The sequence below is a fragment of the Dysidea avara genome, chromosome 1, assembly GCF_963678975.1.
Source record: "Dysidea avara chromosome 1, odDysAvar1.4, whole genome shotgun sequence".
In the NCBI taxonomy this organism is placed as follows: Eukaryota; Metazoa; Porifera; class Demospongiae; order Dictyoceratida; family Dysideidae; genus Dysidea; species Dysidea avara.
In genome coordinates, this window is record NC_089272.1 from 41910190 (window position 1) to 41929209 (window position 19020).

Consider the following 19020-nt stretch of genomic DNA (forward strand, 5'->3'; position numbering starts at 1 on the left):
AAAAGCAACTGAGATGTTAAAATTAACAAAATCCTTTGTCAAAGTAACACATTTGTTATGTCAATATAATCTAATAAACTTTGTTATACTGACACACAGATCTGGGTAATGGTGGGGCTGTAGTGGGGCCTATTTATCCTGGTCAAATGTTACGAATAAATATATCAATACCAAATAAAAAGGAGATGTTGGTTGTTTATACTGAAATACACGATATTTTATTACCTAAATCAGCTTGCACAGTTACCCATCAAACTGATGATGAATTAATAAATGCACTTAATGGAGACTGCAACACTCTCAATTTTGTGATTGTTTCTAATACCACTAAAGGATGTGAGCTGTTCTTTACAGTAGAAACAAGTGAATACACTTACATTCCAAACTTAGGTGATTCTTTTTATGTACAACTCTCACAATGTCCAGTTGGGTTTTCCTTACTTGATGGAATTTGTGACTGTGATTTTATCCTATCTAACAGTGACTTGCACATCGAAACTTGTTACATTGAGCAAGCTGCTATCATACATCCTGCTAACAGTTGGATATCTAGTGACATATCATTAAATGGTGCAAAATACTTGTTATCAACTACTTGTCCAATGGATTATTGTTTACCACATTTATCAGCACTCAATTTGGCTAATCCTGACTTACAGTGTCAGTTTGATAGAGGTATCTTTCCATCATCCTATTATTATACCTACAAAGCAAAAAACTTTAGCGCGCTGCGCGTGCCAAGCACTAAAGTTTTTTGCTTTGTCATATCCAACAATTAAGCGACTTTTAATAAAAAAAATTTTATTGGCAAGATACACGCGTCTACACTGGAAGCAGGTTTTCAAGGCTCTGTTATGGAGCGTCAGATAACTTTTAAACCCTTTCCAGGTTCTAGCAGGAATGGCCAGCATGACATCTACTTTCACGTAAAATGTAACAGCTTAATACGGCCTTCTTCATGGTACAAAGTAGGGGGTTTAACATTACACATAGAACCATTGGCCATGAAAATATTGGCTCACCTCAACAATCCAGGCGCAAACTTTTTAACGATTCCAGGTTATACCAGGCTAGATCTATCCTTTCTTGAATACTTCAGCTAGCTATACCGTTCGTGACGAACGTTTTACACGGTACAAATAATTTTATAAAAATCACTATCTCAATCCAATAGTCGCATACCCTGGCTGAGCACTGATTATTAATGACGCGCGCGCTATATTGCGTGGGCGAGTTGCAATAGAGAAGTATTACGTTCTTGAATGTTTAATTCATCAACTTTTCAATGGTCAATAGTCCTTGTACATCATGCTAATAACTTTTTTAGATCACGTGATACATCTTTGTATTTTGTACATGTAATCAAATAAATATTTTGAAAAATGGTCATTATAAAAATTTCAAGTTACTTGTTTGCAGTTCTCCAACGTATAAACCTGTGGAAAAAACAGTCACATTTAAATTGGTGAATTTAAAAAATCTTTATCACGCACACACTACACACACACACACACACACACACACACACACACACACTACACACACTACACACACACTACACACCCACACACACACACACACACTACACACACTACACACACACTACACACACACACACTACACACACACACACACACACACACACACTACACACACACACACACACACTACACACACTACACACACACTACACACACACACACACACACACACACACTACACACACACACACTACACACACACACACACACACACACACTACACACACTACACACACACTACACACACACACTACACACACACACACACTACACACACACACACACACACTACACACACACACACACACACACACACACACACACACACACACACTACACACTACACACACACACTTCACTACATATTCACATAAAAATAAAACACTACAAGGTATGGTAATGGTTGTTTACATTGGTTAATTTTGTGGTGTGCCACATATAGCAACAAGGGAAATGTGTATCTGTGATCAAGAATTTAATTTAGTTTGTAATATCAATCTTTGTCAACTAGAGATGAACTGGCTATTGGTAAAAAGCGAGGGGTAGCCAATGCCTTGGGAATCTTGTATGCTATGTGAGAAATCCAATCAGAAATACACAAATATATTAGAAACCAAATCCTAAATCCTAAATCATGTAAAAATAAAGGAGAAAGTGAGTTTAACAAAGTAGACAATGATCGATCATGAATAACTAGAACAAGATGTAGATCAACAACTGTACAGGTAGTTACTAGTTAGCAATATCACTAAATGGCTTTTAAAAATACATAAAGATTGGGAGTCTCGTATACGCCAGTTGGGTGCTTTGCTTGGGCATTGACAACCCCATTTCTGTGTTTTGCGTGGGCGTTGGCTACCCCTCGGGAAAAATAAAATAATGAAAGACTATACAGAAGCTGATCTGTACAGAAGATGAGCCCTGCACAGCTACGTGGGCTTCTTTTTACAAAGCATACGCTCACCTTATTTGCACATTGCCCAATCATCATCATGGACGCTTCCACCTCCCACCGTGCACTAAAGTAATAGAAACAAACATCATTAAATAATATAAGCATTAATATTATTATAGCATAACACAGCAGCACAATATTACAGCATGATAAACAAACCAAAGTATTTATACAGAAAACTATGTCATAGACATTTAATCGTCTTTGAGCAAGGCCATTTTAACGAAGGCGCAAATTGGGCGTGGGCGGGCAATTCATTACATTCTTTTCGCCGTTTATAACTATCACTGGCAAACTAATGCATATACTATATCAAAGAACGTATATATTTAAACAGTTGTATGATACTTATAGACTGTTTTTTCACTGTCAACCACTTCTTGCGCGTGGGCGGCCCACCACCCCTCCCCTCCGCACCCTCCCACCCACCCACCCCCTATATGATATACGTGCTATACAGCTGAGCATATAAAAGTTGCTAAAATTAACAGGTTTTTGTAGAATCAGTTTTATTTTTAAAATTCTAATTGAACAAACAGTACATTTTCATACTGTAGCTGAATGACATTTAAATACATTGAATTGTCTGATATGCATGATGATACAGGCGAATGATTGTTACATGGATAGCCTAGAAAGGAATATTGGTGAGGTCAATTCTATCAACTGCTTATCTCACATGACCACATACACCATTGGTAGTACCAATGGTTACCCCTTACCAAATTTCAAGCAAAAAAAAAAAAAAAGTGAAACGGCATGATGATACAGGCGAATGATTGTTACATGGATAGCCTAGAAAGGAATATTGGTGAGGTCAATTCTATCAACTGCTTATCTCACATGACCACATACACCATTGGTAGTACCAATGGTTACCCCTTACCACATTTCAAGCAAAAAAAAAAAAAAAAGTGAAACGGCATGATGATACAGGCGAATGATTGTTACATGGATAGCCTAGAAAGGAATATTGGTGAGGTCAATTCTATCAACTGCTTATCTCACATGACCACATACACCATTGGTAGTACCAATGGTTACCCCTTACCACATTTCAAGCAAAAAAAAAAAAAAAAAAGTGAAACCATATCCAACAATTAAGCGACTTTTAATAAAAAAAATTTTATTGGCAAGATACACGCGTCTACACTGGAAGCAGGTTTTCAAGGCTCTGTTATGGAGCGTCAGATAACTTTTAAACCCTTTCCAGGTTCTAGCAGGAATGGCCAGCATGACATCTACTTTCACGTAAAATGTAACAGCTTAATACGGCCTTCTTCATGGTACAAAGTAGGGGGTTTAACATTACACATAGAACCATTGGCCATGAAAATATTGGCTCACCTCAACAATCCAGGCGCAAACTTTTTAACGATTCCAGGTTATACCAGGCTAGATCTATCCTTTCTTGAATACTTCAGCTAGCTATACCGTTCGTGACGAACGTTTTACACGGTACAAATAATTTTATAAAAATCACTATCTCAATCCAATAGTCGCATACCCTGGCTGAGCACTGATTATTAATGACGCGCGCGCTATATTGCGTGGGCGAGTTGCAATAGAGAAGTATTACGTTCTTGAATGTTTAATTCATCAACTTTTCAATGGTCAATAGTCCTTGTACATCATGCTAATAACTTTTTTAGATCACGTGATACATCTTTGTATTTTGTACATGTAATCAAATAAATATTTTGAAAAATGGTCATTATAAAAATTTCAAGTTACTTGTTTGCAGTTCTCCAACGTATAAACCTGTGGAAAAAACAGTCACATTTAAATTGGTGAATTTAAAAAATCTTTATCACGCACACACTACACACACACACACACACACACACACACACACACACACACACACACACACTACACACACTACACACACACTACACACACACACACACACACACTACACACACTACACACACTACACACACACTACACACACACACTACACACACACACACACACACTACACACACACACACACTACACACACACTACACACACACTACACACACACACTACACACACTACACACACACACACACACACTACACACACACTACACACACACACACACACTACACACACACACACACACTACACACACACACACACACACACACACTACACACTACACACACACACTTCACTACATATTCACATAAAAATGAAACACTACAAGGTATGGTAATGGTTGTTTACATTGGTTAATTTTGTGGTGTGCCACATATAGCAACAAGGGAAATGTGTATCTGTGATCAAGAATTTAATTTAGTTTGTAATATCAATCTTTGTCAACTAGAGATGAACTGGCTATTGGTAAAAAGCGAGGGGTAGCCAATGCCTTGGGAATCTTGTATGCTATGTGAGAAATCCAATCAGAAATACACAAATATATTAGAAACCAAATCCTAAATCCTAAATCATGTAAAAATAAAGGAGAAAGTGAGTTTAACAAAGTAGACAATGATCGATCATGAATAACTAGAACAAGATGTAGATCAACAACTGTACAGGTAGTTACTAGTTAGCAATATCACTAAATGGCTTTTAAAAATACATAAAGATTGGGAGTCTCGTATACGCCAGTTGGGTGCTTTGCTTGGGCATTGACAACCCCATTTCTGTGTTTTGCGTGGGCGTTGGCTATCCCTCGGGAAAAATAAAATAATGAAAGACTATACAGAAGCTGATCTGTACAGAAGATGAGCCCTGCACAGCTACGTGGGCTTCTTTTTACAAAGCATACGCTCACCTTATTTGCACATTGCCCAATCATCATCATGGACGCTTCCACCTCCCACCGTGCACTAAAGTAATAGAAACAAACATCATTAAATAATATAAGCATTAATATTATTATAGCATAACACAGCAGCACAATATTACAGCATGATAAACAAACCAAAGTATTTATACAGAAAACTATGTCATAGACATTTAATCGTCTTTGAGCAAGGCCATTTTAACGAAGGCGCAAATTGGGCGTGGGCGGGCAATTCATTACATTCTTTTCGCCGTTTATAACTATCACTGGCAAACTAATGCATATACTATATCAAAGAACGTATATATTTAAACAGTTGTATGATACTTATAGACTGTTTTTTCACTGTCAACCACTTCTTGCGCGTGGGAAGCACATTGAATGCATCTCCCCTTCCTTCCGTCTAGGCTGAGGTTTCCCTTACAGCTATATGCTTCACTGACAGACTCAGTAGAATAAGTGTATGCACGAGTAGAATAAGTGTATGCACTAGGTAGAGGGAAGGGGGTGAGCTACCCCTGGGATCTTATCCGTAATCTGAGAGTTGGTAGCATAGGCTATTCTAAGGAAGTGGGCCTGGAGAGACATGTGCCTCCTTCCCTTGCTGAGCAATGAATTACTTAAACTATTGGGGTAAGTTATAGTACAGCTAGCTATAGATAGGCATTGTTCTTAGCATTCTTAACAATTATCAATTAAACCATTTTAAGCCTTTAAATTGCAAAAGTCAAACAACCTAAGTGTTAATTTACATTCCCCCACTCCCTCAAAATTCCAATTTATACTAAATCTATATGCCATGCAACAGTATTGTGACCGGATTTACAAAAAAGGGTCTTCCACACACATCCAATTCCATGAACTTGGAAGGCCATAACTTTGTGTTTAAGAGACGCACAAATCTGAAATTTTCCCTAGCCATTACGCAATGTTGGCACTAACCACTGACCAAATTTCAGGTCAATAACTTGTTGTATTTCAATTTTATGGATCGTCAAAGTTGGTAAATTAGATGTGTGTGGAAGACCCCTTTTCGCAAATCCGGTCACATCTCCCCCAGGTCTAGAATCACCACTTAAGGTGGTAGGGTGCACCAGGGTAAAGTTCATGCACCGGTCGCTTTAATGTCAAGGTGGCATCTGCTTGGTAGAGTTTACTAGATGTGTTATAATATTATGGTAAGATTACCATGTACACTGTATCTCACTGCATACAAACATAATTTGTATTTCTAAATTTATTCACTGATGTAGATAGATATATATGTTGTGCAGTTGAGGGAATATTACCCAGTGATGCTTATAAATTTTATAGGCATCAGTATGGAAAGTGATTGAGGATTCTTATTTTGTGTAAAATATGATTACAGGACATTATGTATCATAAATACACCCTGTCCATATTTTCAAAATCAAGCCACTGTGCCCTTATTTAAAATCTAGTACGGATGGCAGCAGTATTCTACTCTGGTTTGATTGAGTAGTTGTATGCACCTGTGAAGTCCTGTGAACTGAAAGAAGATATTTTTCATACCTAGCAATTCAACTGCCTACCAGAGCAACAAAAGTCAAATATACCTAATAGAACAGTCAACATTAGATTGACATGTTCACTACATTTCCTGTCACACTGACACATGCCACTACACACCAACTACTTTGTTATGACACACCACTCCATCATGGCCCTTTTCCTTGGCTTATTTCAAGTAAAAGCACTAACCACCTTGGATGCCGATCTAAATGTATGCTACTACAACAAGGCAATGTATTAAATTAAAAAAATATTACACTAGAATGGGTGAAGCAGTTATCTTGTTAGGGTGATAAAAACAGGCTGTAACATAAGGTCATTCACTGGCATTGTTGATAACTCCAGTGTACAAATTTGTACTGGAGAAGCAAGAGGATAAAATAAACAAATAAAAGAAATTACAAAGTAAGCACATAATATTATAATTATTAAAGCATGTGGTCTGTGTGCACCACCAGTGGTTTAACCTTGGAACTAATACTACCCACAATATGTCAGTTACATTTTCATACTGCTCAGTTTAACTTAAATTAATTTTGTTAACACTTCCCAACAAAAATAATTATATACCTGTACGAGGGACCCAATGCAAGAAATCATATTGAGGATAAAACAATCAAATAATTGATACCATATATACCAAAGAATGGACTAGAGTTTCAACACACAAACTCTTTCCTTACATAATTCATTTAATAAAGTAAAATAAACCTGATAGAACAGTTACTATATTTACTACACACCCTATTACACTGACACATACCTCTACTCACCAAACACATCTTTATGACATACCACTCCATCTTAACTGCTGCTGCTGACTTACCTGAAGCACAAGACACTATCGGGCCTGGATGCAGATATAGATGTACATTACAGCAACAAGGCAGGTAAAATCAAACTACACAAGCATGGGTGAGTAACTGATCTTGTTGACAGGCTCCATGCAAGCTACAGTGACCAAAATTTCAAAAAAAAACAAAGTCACATCATACTATTTTAACACATGTACAGGGTGATTCAGGGATCTAGTTAATACTCCAGTATCAGGGGCGGATCCAGAGTTTGGAAAGAGGGGGGGCACCTTGCTGAAAAACAGTTGAAGACCAAAAAAAAGAGGTCACAACAATAATAGCTAGTGATCCTTTACCAAATATATCACGTCTGTTATGTAAAATAAAATCCTATTTATAGCTTCATAGGTAAGCTACACTGCCTCATGAACATTGTGGCTCCTTTATTAGAGTAACTGACTGCTCTATTAGAGTATCTCGATCTTGTATGCAATTTCTTGAAGGGGGGGGGGGGGCATTTGCCCCAAATGCCCCATCCTGGATCCGCCATTGAGTATACATACTTGTGCTTGGTCTGGAGAAGCAAAAGTAGAAAATAAACACATAGCACAGGAAAAAATGTGGCATTTCCTTTAGCAGGATATGTGCAGGAAATGTACAGGACAGGTGACATTTCCAGCACATATCCGGGAGATGGAAATGTACAGGAAATTTGCAAATTTCCTGTACATTTCCTACTACATGATAGGGCACAATTTCCTGCAGATTTCCTGCACTGGACATATGAAATTTCCTGCAGATTTCTTCTATAAGGTATTTATGAAATTTCCAATACATTTCCTCTATACAATATCTATGGAATTTCCTATAGATTTCCCCTATACAATATCTATGAAATTTCCTGTTAATTTCCTCTATACAATATCTATGAAATTTCCTATAGATTTCCCCTATACAATATCTATGAAATTTCCTACAGATTTCCCTTATACAATATCTATGACATTTCCAACAGATTTCTTCTATACAGTATTAATGAAATTTCAAATACATTTCTTGTACAGTATCAATGAAACTTACACATGTGGTAAAAACTGTAAACAATAATATCTACATGGTATTACATTATATACATGTACACAGTTACAAGGGTATAGTATAGCTACAAGTTAGTCACATAGTACAGTACCATATATCAGATTTTGTGACCCATCACGAAATTTCTTTTGCTTGGGACAAAGTGTGATCACCTGGGCTGAACCTGTTTAATTGACTACCATCTTTATCATCATATCAGCATGTTTACTCCTTAAGCTTGAGTTTTAACTTTCATTAGCTCATCGTGTCACTCCTTGCTAGATGTCTCTCTGCTCTCTTGGTGTATCGATGTCACTTAATATCTTCTTGATTGATAGCTATTTCCACCTTGCCCTTAAGTTCAGCATATTACAGCTGCTCCACTTTATTGAAGTTTCTGCAAATTGTATAATGTAAATGAATGCACGGTATAATACACATTAACAAAAAAAATGTAACCTACACTACAATATAACTATTTTTCTTGGACATTTAAGAAAGTTGAACGATGCAAGATTACTGAAAACAGATCCAGTGTAACCATACGAAAAATGTTTGTGGTCAGGGCCAACAAATGAAAAACTGAATACATTAATACTATGCATAGAAAACACATTAATAGTAGGACCTAATGTATTTCGCAGACTGGACTCATGCACTGAACTAAACAGCTTCTTAACAGTTATCCAGGCATTATCTAGTTCCTATACCACTGGAAACACCATTATCAAGCTAAAACTGTTGAAGCTGCTCTTCCTACAAAGTTAGAGTTCGCGAATGCACTAATTTAATAGAATGTTTACAAAACATGTGTACTTGTGCATACTAGCAGTGGTGGAGGCTATTGTAGTTGCGTAGGATTAATTTCTTTGCTGCTTTACTGCTTAGTACTAGTGGATAGGCTACTGTGAATGACTAGAAGTAAATAGTTAGCGATGTTGTTAGTATTACGCTATCCGCTTAATGCTGCCCGCTAAGCTAGTTTACATCTAAAAATATGTTGTCACTATATAGACTGTGTAGAAAAGGCTATGTGTAGCCTATATCTAAACTATTTATGCACTATTATAACGTCTTGTAAATATTCTAATAAATTAGTGCACGTGCGATATTTGCAACTTTGTAGGAAGAGCAGCTTCAGTAGTTTTAGCTTGAAATTAGAGTCTACAGTGGTACAAGAACTAGGAAATTCCTGGATAATTGTTAAGAAGCTGTTTCTAACTTAGTGTGAGTCCACTCCACAAAATACATTAGGCCTATTAGTAGCAGGTTGGCAGCTATTCTTGAAAACTAGCTCCTTAAGTGGCTGAAGTACAGCAGAATCAATACCAAAATCTTTGGCTGGCTGTTGAAGGCCATCCACCACTGATTCTCATGAAGCGAGGTCCTCGTGTCAAAGCAAGAAAATGTGACTAGAGCCTGACAGGGCACCCAGAAAACATAACCTCAAGAAACCAGTTTTGAGCATCAAAATCGCCAGATAGTTTGATAGTGTAGCTACCCACTAGAGTTGGTCGTTCAATTTTCCCTGGTGTATAATTTGGATCCGCTTTCTAAAATCAAGTTACAAATAATGGTAAAGTACTGTGTGGTATTATGTTCAATCCAAATGAACCTGGGAATGCATACATACTACTCAAGGTACTACTTAGCACAATTACTGTAGGCAAGATATGAGCAATGTAGGATATAAGGTTACACATATTTTGAACAGGATGTCTGTTTGTGGCCTTGTTTAATGATACACCACAGAATAAACACATACTACAAACAAATACATAATTACAAACAAGACTTGTAATCACAAAAGAGAACCTCACCTACAGACCAGGTGACACATCAACGACATTCAGTAACAGCTCAAACTCAATTGTATTTTGGCATCCTGAGGTCCGATGGACTTTTTCAACAGGTGCTATAGTCTTAATGATGTTCACCATCTTGGCAAAGCTACCATTCTCTTAATATATCTGGTGATACATTCTGCTGACGAGTAACACTATATTTATATCTCCAGACATACTACTCTATTGATGAGTGCGATTTTGATAACCTGGATATAATAAATATTTGTGTACTGGACTAGGCGACTCTAAATGATGCCTACCTTGTTTTCCTGCACCGAGTTGTAGTAAGAAGAGCTTGTTTGTTTCCTCACATTAGAAGCAGTGGCAATAATACCATTCCTTTTCACATACCCATATGGAATTACAGTTGTTAAGGTAGGCGGGTGATGTGCGAGTAGTGACTTGAGTCCAGAACCCCTCGAGTCGAGACGGCCGCTTCACTGGCATTCTTTTATTTCACTACTTGCTTGCGGAATCTTCTCTTTCTCTATGTCACAGAAGAACGCTTCGATTCTCTCCAACTTTCTGCCAGCACCTGCCAACGTCGCCATTTTTAATGTTCCCGCGCAGCATAACAAACGCCTCAACTTTTGTCAGAAACAAGTTGATGTTGTGCTACTTCTAAAAACCAGGCGCCATGCAGCTAGCTAACTCATCTGGAATAACTATAGACAGTATATACTACTATGAATTAACCAACTATGTATTACTACTTTACCATATGGTAGTTTGGGTTGTGCAATAATATAATTAGCTGTTTCTCGTAATTCATGAAATATTCGTAATTCATTCAATTACGTTGCTATGCACTGCTAAGGAAGCGTTTGTTAAATAAACCGCTTTTACCAACATATTACGCACAAAACTATCTTCTAAACTGTTTTATAGTGTGACTAACGTGTTTTTTCCCACAAATTCTCTCAACAAAGCCTCAAAGCTGCTCTTCATTTTCGTTCGCGTACGTAAGGGATACGCCCCCTTTCAACTCGAAGCGATAGGCTATTCCTGGCAGTGTACGAGGCCTGCACCGTTGTTTTTCAGTTGCTAAATGCCTGAAAACCTCAAGGGGAAGGTAGTCTGAGGAAAGTCACCACACCCGTATTTCAGTCCGCCGAAAAGAAACCACCTCAGAGCAAATTTCACCTGTGCAGAAGTTTAATACAGACTTCATTTCACTTTTACTTCTTACGTAAAAGCTGCTTTCACCGTTATTAAACGATTTTGCTCACGTGGGTGTGTACGGACAAACATAGGTAGATAGGTACATAGGTAGATAGATAGGTACACACACACACTTTTACGGAAACAATTACAGTAAACCAGGCGCACGCCTACAGCCGGCCTTCGGCCGGCTGTGGGCGTGCGCCTGGTTTAAAAAAACTATTAAGTTGCGCGCTTAGGTTAAAATCGATCGGTTAAAATTCTTGCTCTTTGCGACCCACCCAACCTTTTACTCTAGAAGAGAAAGAGAGTATCTTCCCTCATATTATGTACAGCTATAGTACGTTCGCGTTGAGCTGAATCCTGAGTTGTTGATTAAGAAGCCATACAAGATCAAAGGCTTTAAACATAATGTTTATGACGCATTTATTCGTAAGCCCATGTTACGGGCGCGCACTTAATTGTTGAGAATATGTCGTCCAGTGTACCGTCAGCGAGTGCGGAGCGAAACCCTTTTGGGAAGACGTTAAACAGCCAAACGAAGTATCTACTTATGAAACTATGGGAGTACTTTAAGCAAGAAGCGAAGAAATGTAAAATTTCTATCAACATCACGGAGAGAATCTCGAAGGCCACCGGCATTGTATCATGCCTTCTTTGCTGGGTTTTGGCATACATTACGCCACGCAGGGATTTCAAGGACATCCATTAGAATGGAGCACCGCAAGAAAGGCGATTTATTTACGCCAAGAAAAGGTACAAAATGCACTTTGCACAAGCCCGCTCAATTCTTTATCGTCAGGTACAAATGTCCACGAGTCCTTGTTGATACAGACAGTTTTAACCCAGATACTATCAGACAAGATCCATTCATTGTACGGAAGGGAGGAAATCTATCGCTCTCAAAGATTTTGGTAAGTTAAATTTTGAAACCTGGAACTTTGTCACTTACTCCGTCTTAGGCCAACTTAAGAATGATGGTGTTTTCTCTGGGGGTAGAACATTGCTTTAAAGAGTGTTGAGTGATATGGGATTTAAGTACAAGACGATTAATGATAAGAGGTTAGCATTGCAACTGTTTGTGCTTTAATTTCACTACACTTATATGCAGGGTATGCTATGAGCAGCCCTGCATAGTCCATCAGTATCATAAATATTAAAGACGAACGAGGTGCAACAGAACTGAAGGAAGACCAGTTGTGTATTTGGATGAGACTTGGGTAATGAAGAACTTCTAGAGCAATTCCTCATCCAAATCAGCAGTCATAGTGAAGATGGTGATGGTGGTATTAATGAATTGTCCACTAGCAGCAGCGGGTCCAAGTCTTCTTTTGGGCTTACTTCATCTGATGTAAGATTGTTTGATATTTGCAGCATTGGTGTTATAACTTGATTTTGTTCCCCAGGAGTCATCAGGTAGCTGGGATTAAACTCTGTGAAGTACATAAAAATACAGATGAAGTACGTGTAAGTGTGTGCACTTTAATAAAAAATATCATTGCTTTATTGTGCTATCCGAAGTTGAACATACCATCCCTTGTATATTAAATCAGTGCAGGAGTGTTTGGAAGTCACTACAGGTACTATCAGCCCAAATTCATACAAACAGTATTATTTCATTTGTTGAAACTTTTAGAGTTTTTTGGGAATGTAACTTCAAAAACAAAATGCTGGCTGGAAAAACTGTGTACATGTGTGGCGAAGTGATGAGAAAAGTATTAAAATGACAAATTGACTAAATGGGAACAGAAGACGATAGTCAGCTGTGGTGAATGTGAAGTAAAATACATGTTGTTTGGCTCACTTGCAGGAACACCAATGCTACATAACGGATTTTGAGCTGTTATATGGTTTTTTTCTCTTTTGAGGCTGAAGAAGTTTTTACCTGAATATAAGCAGGCCACTTATCTTCTAAATACAGTGCAACAGTGGCCCCAGCTCTTCTACTTATGCAACTCTGTTTTACACACACAACATCTGTTTTATTTTTCTTGTAAAAGTGTATTACAGCCTCTTACATAAGGGATGGTGAAATCATGCGTGTTGAGGGCGGGTATGTGACGTCTGGCTTCGCCACAAACATGTGTCAACATGACCATCAAAGGGCCGCGCTTTAGAGGCTTCCCCATTGAAAATGTATGGCGAAACTTTACAGTGCCATAACGGGAGTGTCTTACATTCGAATGAAGCGCTTTTAATATATTTTTAGCGGATCGAGAAGCGCTACGTATCGAGCTATACAGGAGCCCCATGCGATGTAGCAATCGTAAGTTATTAATCGTTTTTGAGGGTTCAGCTCAACGCGAACGTACTATAGCTAAATATTATACGTAGCTATACCATAGATTATATAGAGGACTATTATCTATGGTTTTAAACTCTAGTGCACAGACTAACGTACGAGAAGCCATACAATTGCACGTAAAAGTTTGCTACTTGATATTATTTCAGCCATTCAGTACACTCAGACTTACTTCAAAGATTCTGTTGAGCAGCATGCAACTGTCAGCACTCAACTAAATTACATTAAAAATGCTTTCAGATTGCTGCATCTCAGGCTTGAGTGATGATTTTAAAAATTTTCCTGGTGGAGGGGGGGGGGGGGGGGGGGGGCTGCCCCCAAACCCCTTTGAAAATATGCTATAATTGCTATGCCTTCAACTGTGGTGGCCCACCCGCCCCTATTTTGCCAGAGCCAGCCCTGCTTGGTAGTTTTGTTTGGTTACACTTTGGTTCACACTTATCAGATTTCATCAATTTAATTGTTCAGGACAAGTAGTGCAATCTGGATCCAGAGGCAGAGATGGTTTCAGTGCCCACAGGTGATTAGTGCTGTGAGCAACTGACAATCTGGCTCAGTGCCCAAGACATGCTGAAACACGTAGTAGCTACTGTAATACATGAAGGAGTTGATTATATAATTACAGGGGAGGATCCAGACTTTTAAAAGGGGGGGTTCCACTTTAAATTGCAACTTCAGTCTAGCTGTAAGTCGAATATCAAAAAAAAGGTCATTACCTGCTGACAATATATAGCTGCCCCTCACCATAGATGCCCTCACCAACTACATTTCCTTATTTATAACTGTATACATATAGCTTGCTACACTGCTCCTCAAAAGACTACTGTGACTTCTCTATTAGAGTATCTCGAGTAAGAGAGGCTCTTCTTTCAAAAGGGGTGTTCCATGGAACCCTTTGAACCCCCCCTGGATCTGCCCCTGAATTCGATACAGAATTTTGAATGTATGATCAGCTTTGGCTACACAGCATGCATGTGCAATTCCCACTGAGCCAAACTGGAAATTGACAAATAGCTACACCAAATCTTTTAAGTGCATTCTATGTAAGTAATTATGCATCAGATGTAAAGCAAAAGCACACATCACAATGTCAACCCCATTTGATGTGGTGTCAAACTCATACATTATGTAGAGTCGTTTTTCTACAATAAAGTGTGTGGGAATACTACCTTAAATAGACATATACTTCTTGTAGCCACTATAGCTCCTAATGGTGTTCAGTCCCCTTCATTGACAATAGTCTCTCAACTGACCACCCTATAGTTTGTGGCTGCTGATAGTAAAATATCTGAGTTGAGTTAGCTACATATACGTATGCTGGTGAGAATTTTATAAATTTATCCCAGAAATTTTATTGTAGTTGTAGTGGCACAATGGATCCTAGCCACTACTGCTATGATCCAGTAGCAGTAGTGGCTACTGGATGGTAGCTTCATTGGTTTCGTATACATAATTATGTGTGACCTGGTTATAGTGGTACTCCTCTGGTAAGAGTAGAAAGGTGTGTGCTGAAGTTCCAACAGGTACTGTAGAAAATGTATGGGAGATGAGTTTCCCAGTTCGCTGTGTATAGAAAATTGTTCCAGCTCATCGATAAAATGATTTTTTGCTTATTGTGAGATGACACATAACAGCCTATAATATTATTTAATTTTATGGTGATCCTGTGTAATTCATAATACAAAGTGACATAATTATGCAAAGGTTGCTTGTTTTCTGTTTTGTGCCATGGTTACCAATGGGGCTCAATAGAGAGTGTCTGGAAAGCCACCCATTTGTTTGTTTAACCATTACTAGCACTTACAAATTGTGGCAAACCTATTATATCAAACAGCATGTAGCATGTTTTGAGCTGTAACAATTTGTTATTACATATATAGGTATATTGATCACGAGATTAAAGTTTGGTGCATGGGTTAATTTCTATATTCTGCAAGACAACAAAAACTGTGAAGTGTGCAATAGAATTTTCAGTGGATGCAGATATATTCATGTAATAATTCTACCTTTAGCTACCAGTTAAACTGCATAGTACAAACTGAAAATAAAATTATTGCAAAATTCTAAAGTAATTTGAGCTGAAGTGTAACCATATCAATTTAAAATTTCCATAGTAACTACAAATCAATGACAGTAAAAGTGGCATGTGTCAAACTTATATTACATGCCTAACTGCAAACTACCATAACAGGTGATATGTACTAATACAGAAAATGCACCAGAAATGTAAACAAATTACCTTGAAATTTCCGCATAACTGGAAATCACCTGGACAGGTGGTATGTACTAGTACAGGAAATGTTCCAGAAATGTGAACAAAGAACTCCTTGACAAAATATGGTTGTGGAATTTCCTGCACAACTGGAAATTAGATGGAAGAGTGATATGTAGAAGTACAGGAAATGAGTCAGAAATGTAAACCAAAAAATTCCTTGACATTTCCAGTTCCAGGAAATGTGACATTTCCTGCATGAGTGGAAATTGCCTGGAAAGGTGGCATGTATTAGAGCAGGAAATGTGCCAGAAATATGAACAAAATATTCCTTGACATTTTTGAAAGTGGCATTTCCTGCAAAACTGGAATCACTTGGAAAGGTGATATGTACAAGTACAGGAAATGTGTCAGAAATTCAAAGAGAAAATTTCCTTGACATTTCCTGTACCGATATAACCGCCGGAAATGTGGTATTTTTTGCTGTGTAGTATGCAGCTCATCACAGTGTGCACCACCAGTAAAACTGAAACTACCAATAATTGCTGTTACTTTATTTCTTTCATATAGGTAAAATTTAAACTTAGATTTTTAACTATTCTGCCAAAAAAAACCTGCATGAGGAATCCAATGCAGAAGTACTATGTAGGACAAAACATCATTGCAGAAAACGTACCATATGTTGGCACCAAAGAACGGACTATAGTTTCCACTGCATTAACCTCTTAATTTCCTCACTTCTCAACCATGGTACATTCAAAATTTGCAGCAGAACACAATCATCGGACTACTGACTTGTTGTCTGCATGATTACTGTATATTCTGCATGTACAATACATACAGTATTCAGTGTTGGTGATTCAATCACTTGAAGTGGTATCTCACTATAGTCAATGATGTATCAAACATCAAGTAGCTAAACTAGTCAATAGTGTCATGTAAATAGTCAATGGTGATTCATCAAGCATCAGTAGCTACAACAGACCAAGGTGGTGTATCAAACATCAAGAAGCTTTACTAGTCAATGGTGATGTGTAAACCATCTCACAATAGTCAGTGATGTGTCAAATATCAAGTGGATGTAATTAATAGTCAATGGTGGTGTGTAACCCTTCTCAGAACAGTCTATATTGATGTTTGAATAGCTAGAATAGTCAATGCAGGTGTGTTAACTATTTCACAATAGTCAATGATGTGTCAAACATCAAGTAACTAGAATAGTCAATGGTCCGGTGGTGTGTAAACCATCTCACAACAGTTGATCGCCATGTGATGTGTCGTACATCAAGTATCTAGAATGGTCAATGGTGGGGTATTACACACCAACATTGGCTATTAAAGCTACTTGAAGTTTCATTGACTGTTGTGAGATGGTTTACATACAACCATTTACTATTCTAGCTACTTGATGTTTGACGCATCACATTGACTGTTGTGAGATGGTTTACACACAGTGTGTAAACCATCTCACTTACAGCAGTCCATGGTTATCTTTCAAGGATCAAGCAGCTAGAATAGTCAATAGTGGTATGTAAACCACCTCATAATAGTCAGTGAAGTGTTAGAGATCAAGTAGCTAGAATGGTCAATTGCCCACTGGTGTTAAACCATCTCACAACAGTCTATGGTGATGCATCAAGCATCACGTAGTTGGAATAGCAAAGGTTTACATGCCACCTGGTTACTTGATGTTTGATACATTACGTCTGATACTTGACATGGATTGAATCTACAGTGACATCTGTCTTAGTGGCCACCTGCTAAAAAGACCACCTCTAAAAAAAGTTTCTCTAGTTAGACATTTTTATGTTAACCCACCACAACCTTTGGCCTATGAAGGCCAAAAAATTTCGTCCCAAAAACCATTTTAGACAAACAGATGGACTCTGATATTATAAAGATTCTAGCTTATCACTGACTGTTACATTGAGATGATGATAATGGACACCTTCCAGCATAGAATTACCATGATATATACAGGTAGCTCTGTCTTCCGCTTTCGAAAATGAAGTGCATGTCTCTATAGGAAAAGTTTATTCCCCACTGTAAGTGTTGTATTGATATAATACTAAAATGCACGCTACTAAAGTCAGTTCAGTTGTTTACTAAAAGCTCAGTTTAACTCATAAATATGTATGGTGTACGGTGTAGCTACACTACATTACAACAATAGTCAACCACAACTTCTCAAATCAATAATATCCTGCTGGGATGTTATATATACAAGAGTAATGTATGATAATATACAGGAAATGGTCAGTATAATGAGGTGATATTATTAATGAGGTCATAAAATGTGACCAGGCCTGCAAAAATAGGGCATGTGGGCACAAACTACACCCTGTCACTCTACAGGTCATATCTCAGTATTGGAACAGAATATGTGCATTCTGTAACTTGCATCATAAAGCCAATTAAATGGATAAAGAGAGCTAAGAATTGTATTGTCATAGCACAATGGTACAAAAAGTTATGAGTGATGAAGTTTTGAAAAGGTAGGTTAAAACCATGTGCCCACATGCCCTATTTTCGCAGGCCCAGTCACAAATGTACCTTAGCTGTGTTCCAGACCTACTTGACTTGGCCACTAAAACAAAACAGTTTAAAGTCATTAGCTAGACATTGCACTGCAGTTTTTTTACCCTGCTATTATCAGAATTCTTTTAAGACACACAAGATTACTGTAGTTGTACATTTATAATAGATCACCATATCATAATTTTTTGTTGTGCCATCATCGATCATTGAATTTGAGGTAGTCTACACACACAACCATTGACTATTCTAGCTACTTGGTGGTTGACTCTTAATCATCAACC

At 37.8% G+C, this 19020-nt stretch overlaps 3 long non-coding RNA genes across 5 annotated transcripts; 1 reads left to right on the forward strand and 2 right to left on the reverse strand.

The window, feature by feature from the left end:
• Nucleotides 1-1296: 1296 nt before the first annotated feature.
• On the reverse strand, nucleotides 1297-5638 carry LOC136264656 (uncharacterized). Its single transcript, XR_010705265.1, has 4 exons — nucleotides 5264-5638; nucleotides 3844-4257; nucleotides 2506-2560; nucleotides 1297-1436 (listed from the first exon to the last, which is right to left on the reverse strand). It is a non-coding gene; the product is annotated as an uncharacterized lncRNA (long non-coding RNA).
• A 3027-nt stretch (nucleotides 5639-8665) lies between these two features.
• Nucleotides 8666-11115, reverse strand: LOC136250350 (uncharacterized). The gene is made up of 3 exons (XR_010698500.1): nucleotides 10787-11115; nucleotides 10500-10732; nucleotides 8666-9076 (listed from the first exon to the last, which is right to left on the reverse strand). It is a non-coding gene; the product is annotated as an uncharacterized lncRNA (long non-coding RNA).
• A 959-nt stretch (nucleotides 11116-12074) lies between these two features.
• On the forward strand, nucleotides 12075-13709 carry LOC136264663 (uncharacterized). Of its 3 annotated transcripts, none has more exons than XR_010705268.1 (7): nucleotides 12076-12443; nucleotides 12490-12601; nucleotides 12650-12749; nucleotides 12799-13038; nucleotides 13094-13154; nucleotides 13209-13267; nucleotides 13324-13709. It is a non-coding gene; the product is annotated as an uncharacterized lncRNA (long non-coding RNA). The 3 variants fall into 3 exon arrangements; XR_010705267.1 differs by having other exon boundaries at nucleotides 12077-12443; nucleotides 13094-13148; XR_010705266.1 differs by having other exon boundaries at nucleotides 12075-12443; nucleotides 13094-13267.
• Nucleotides 13710-19020: the final 5311 nt, after the last annotated feature.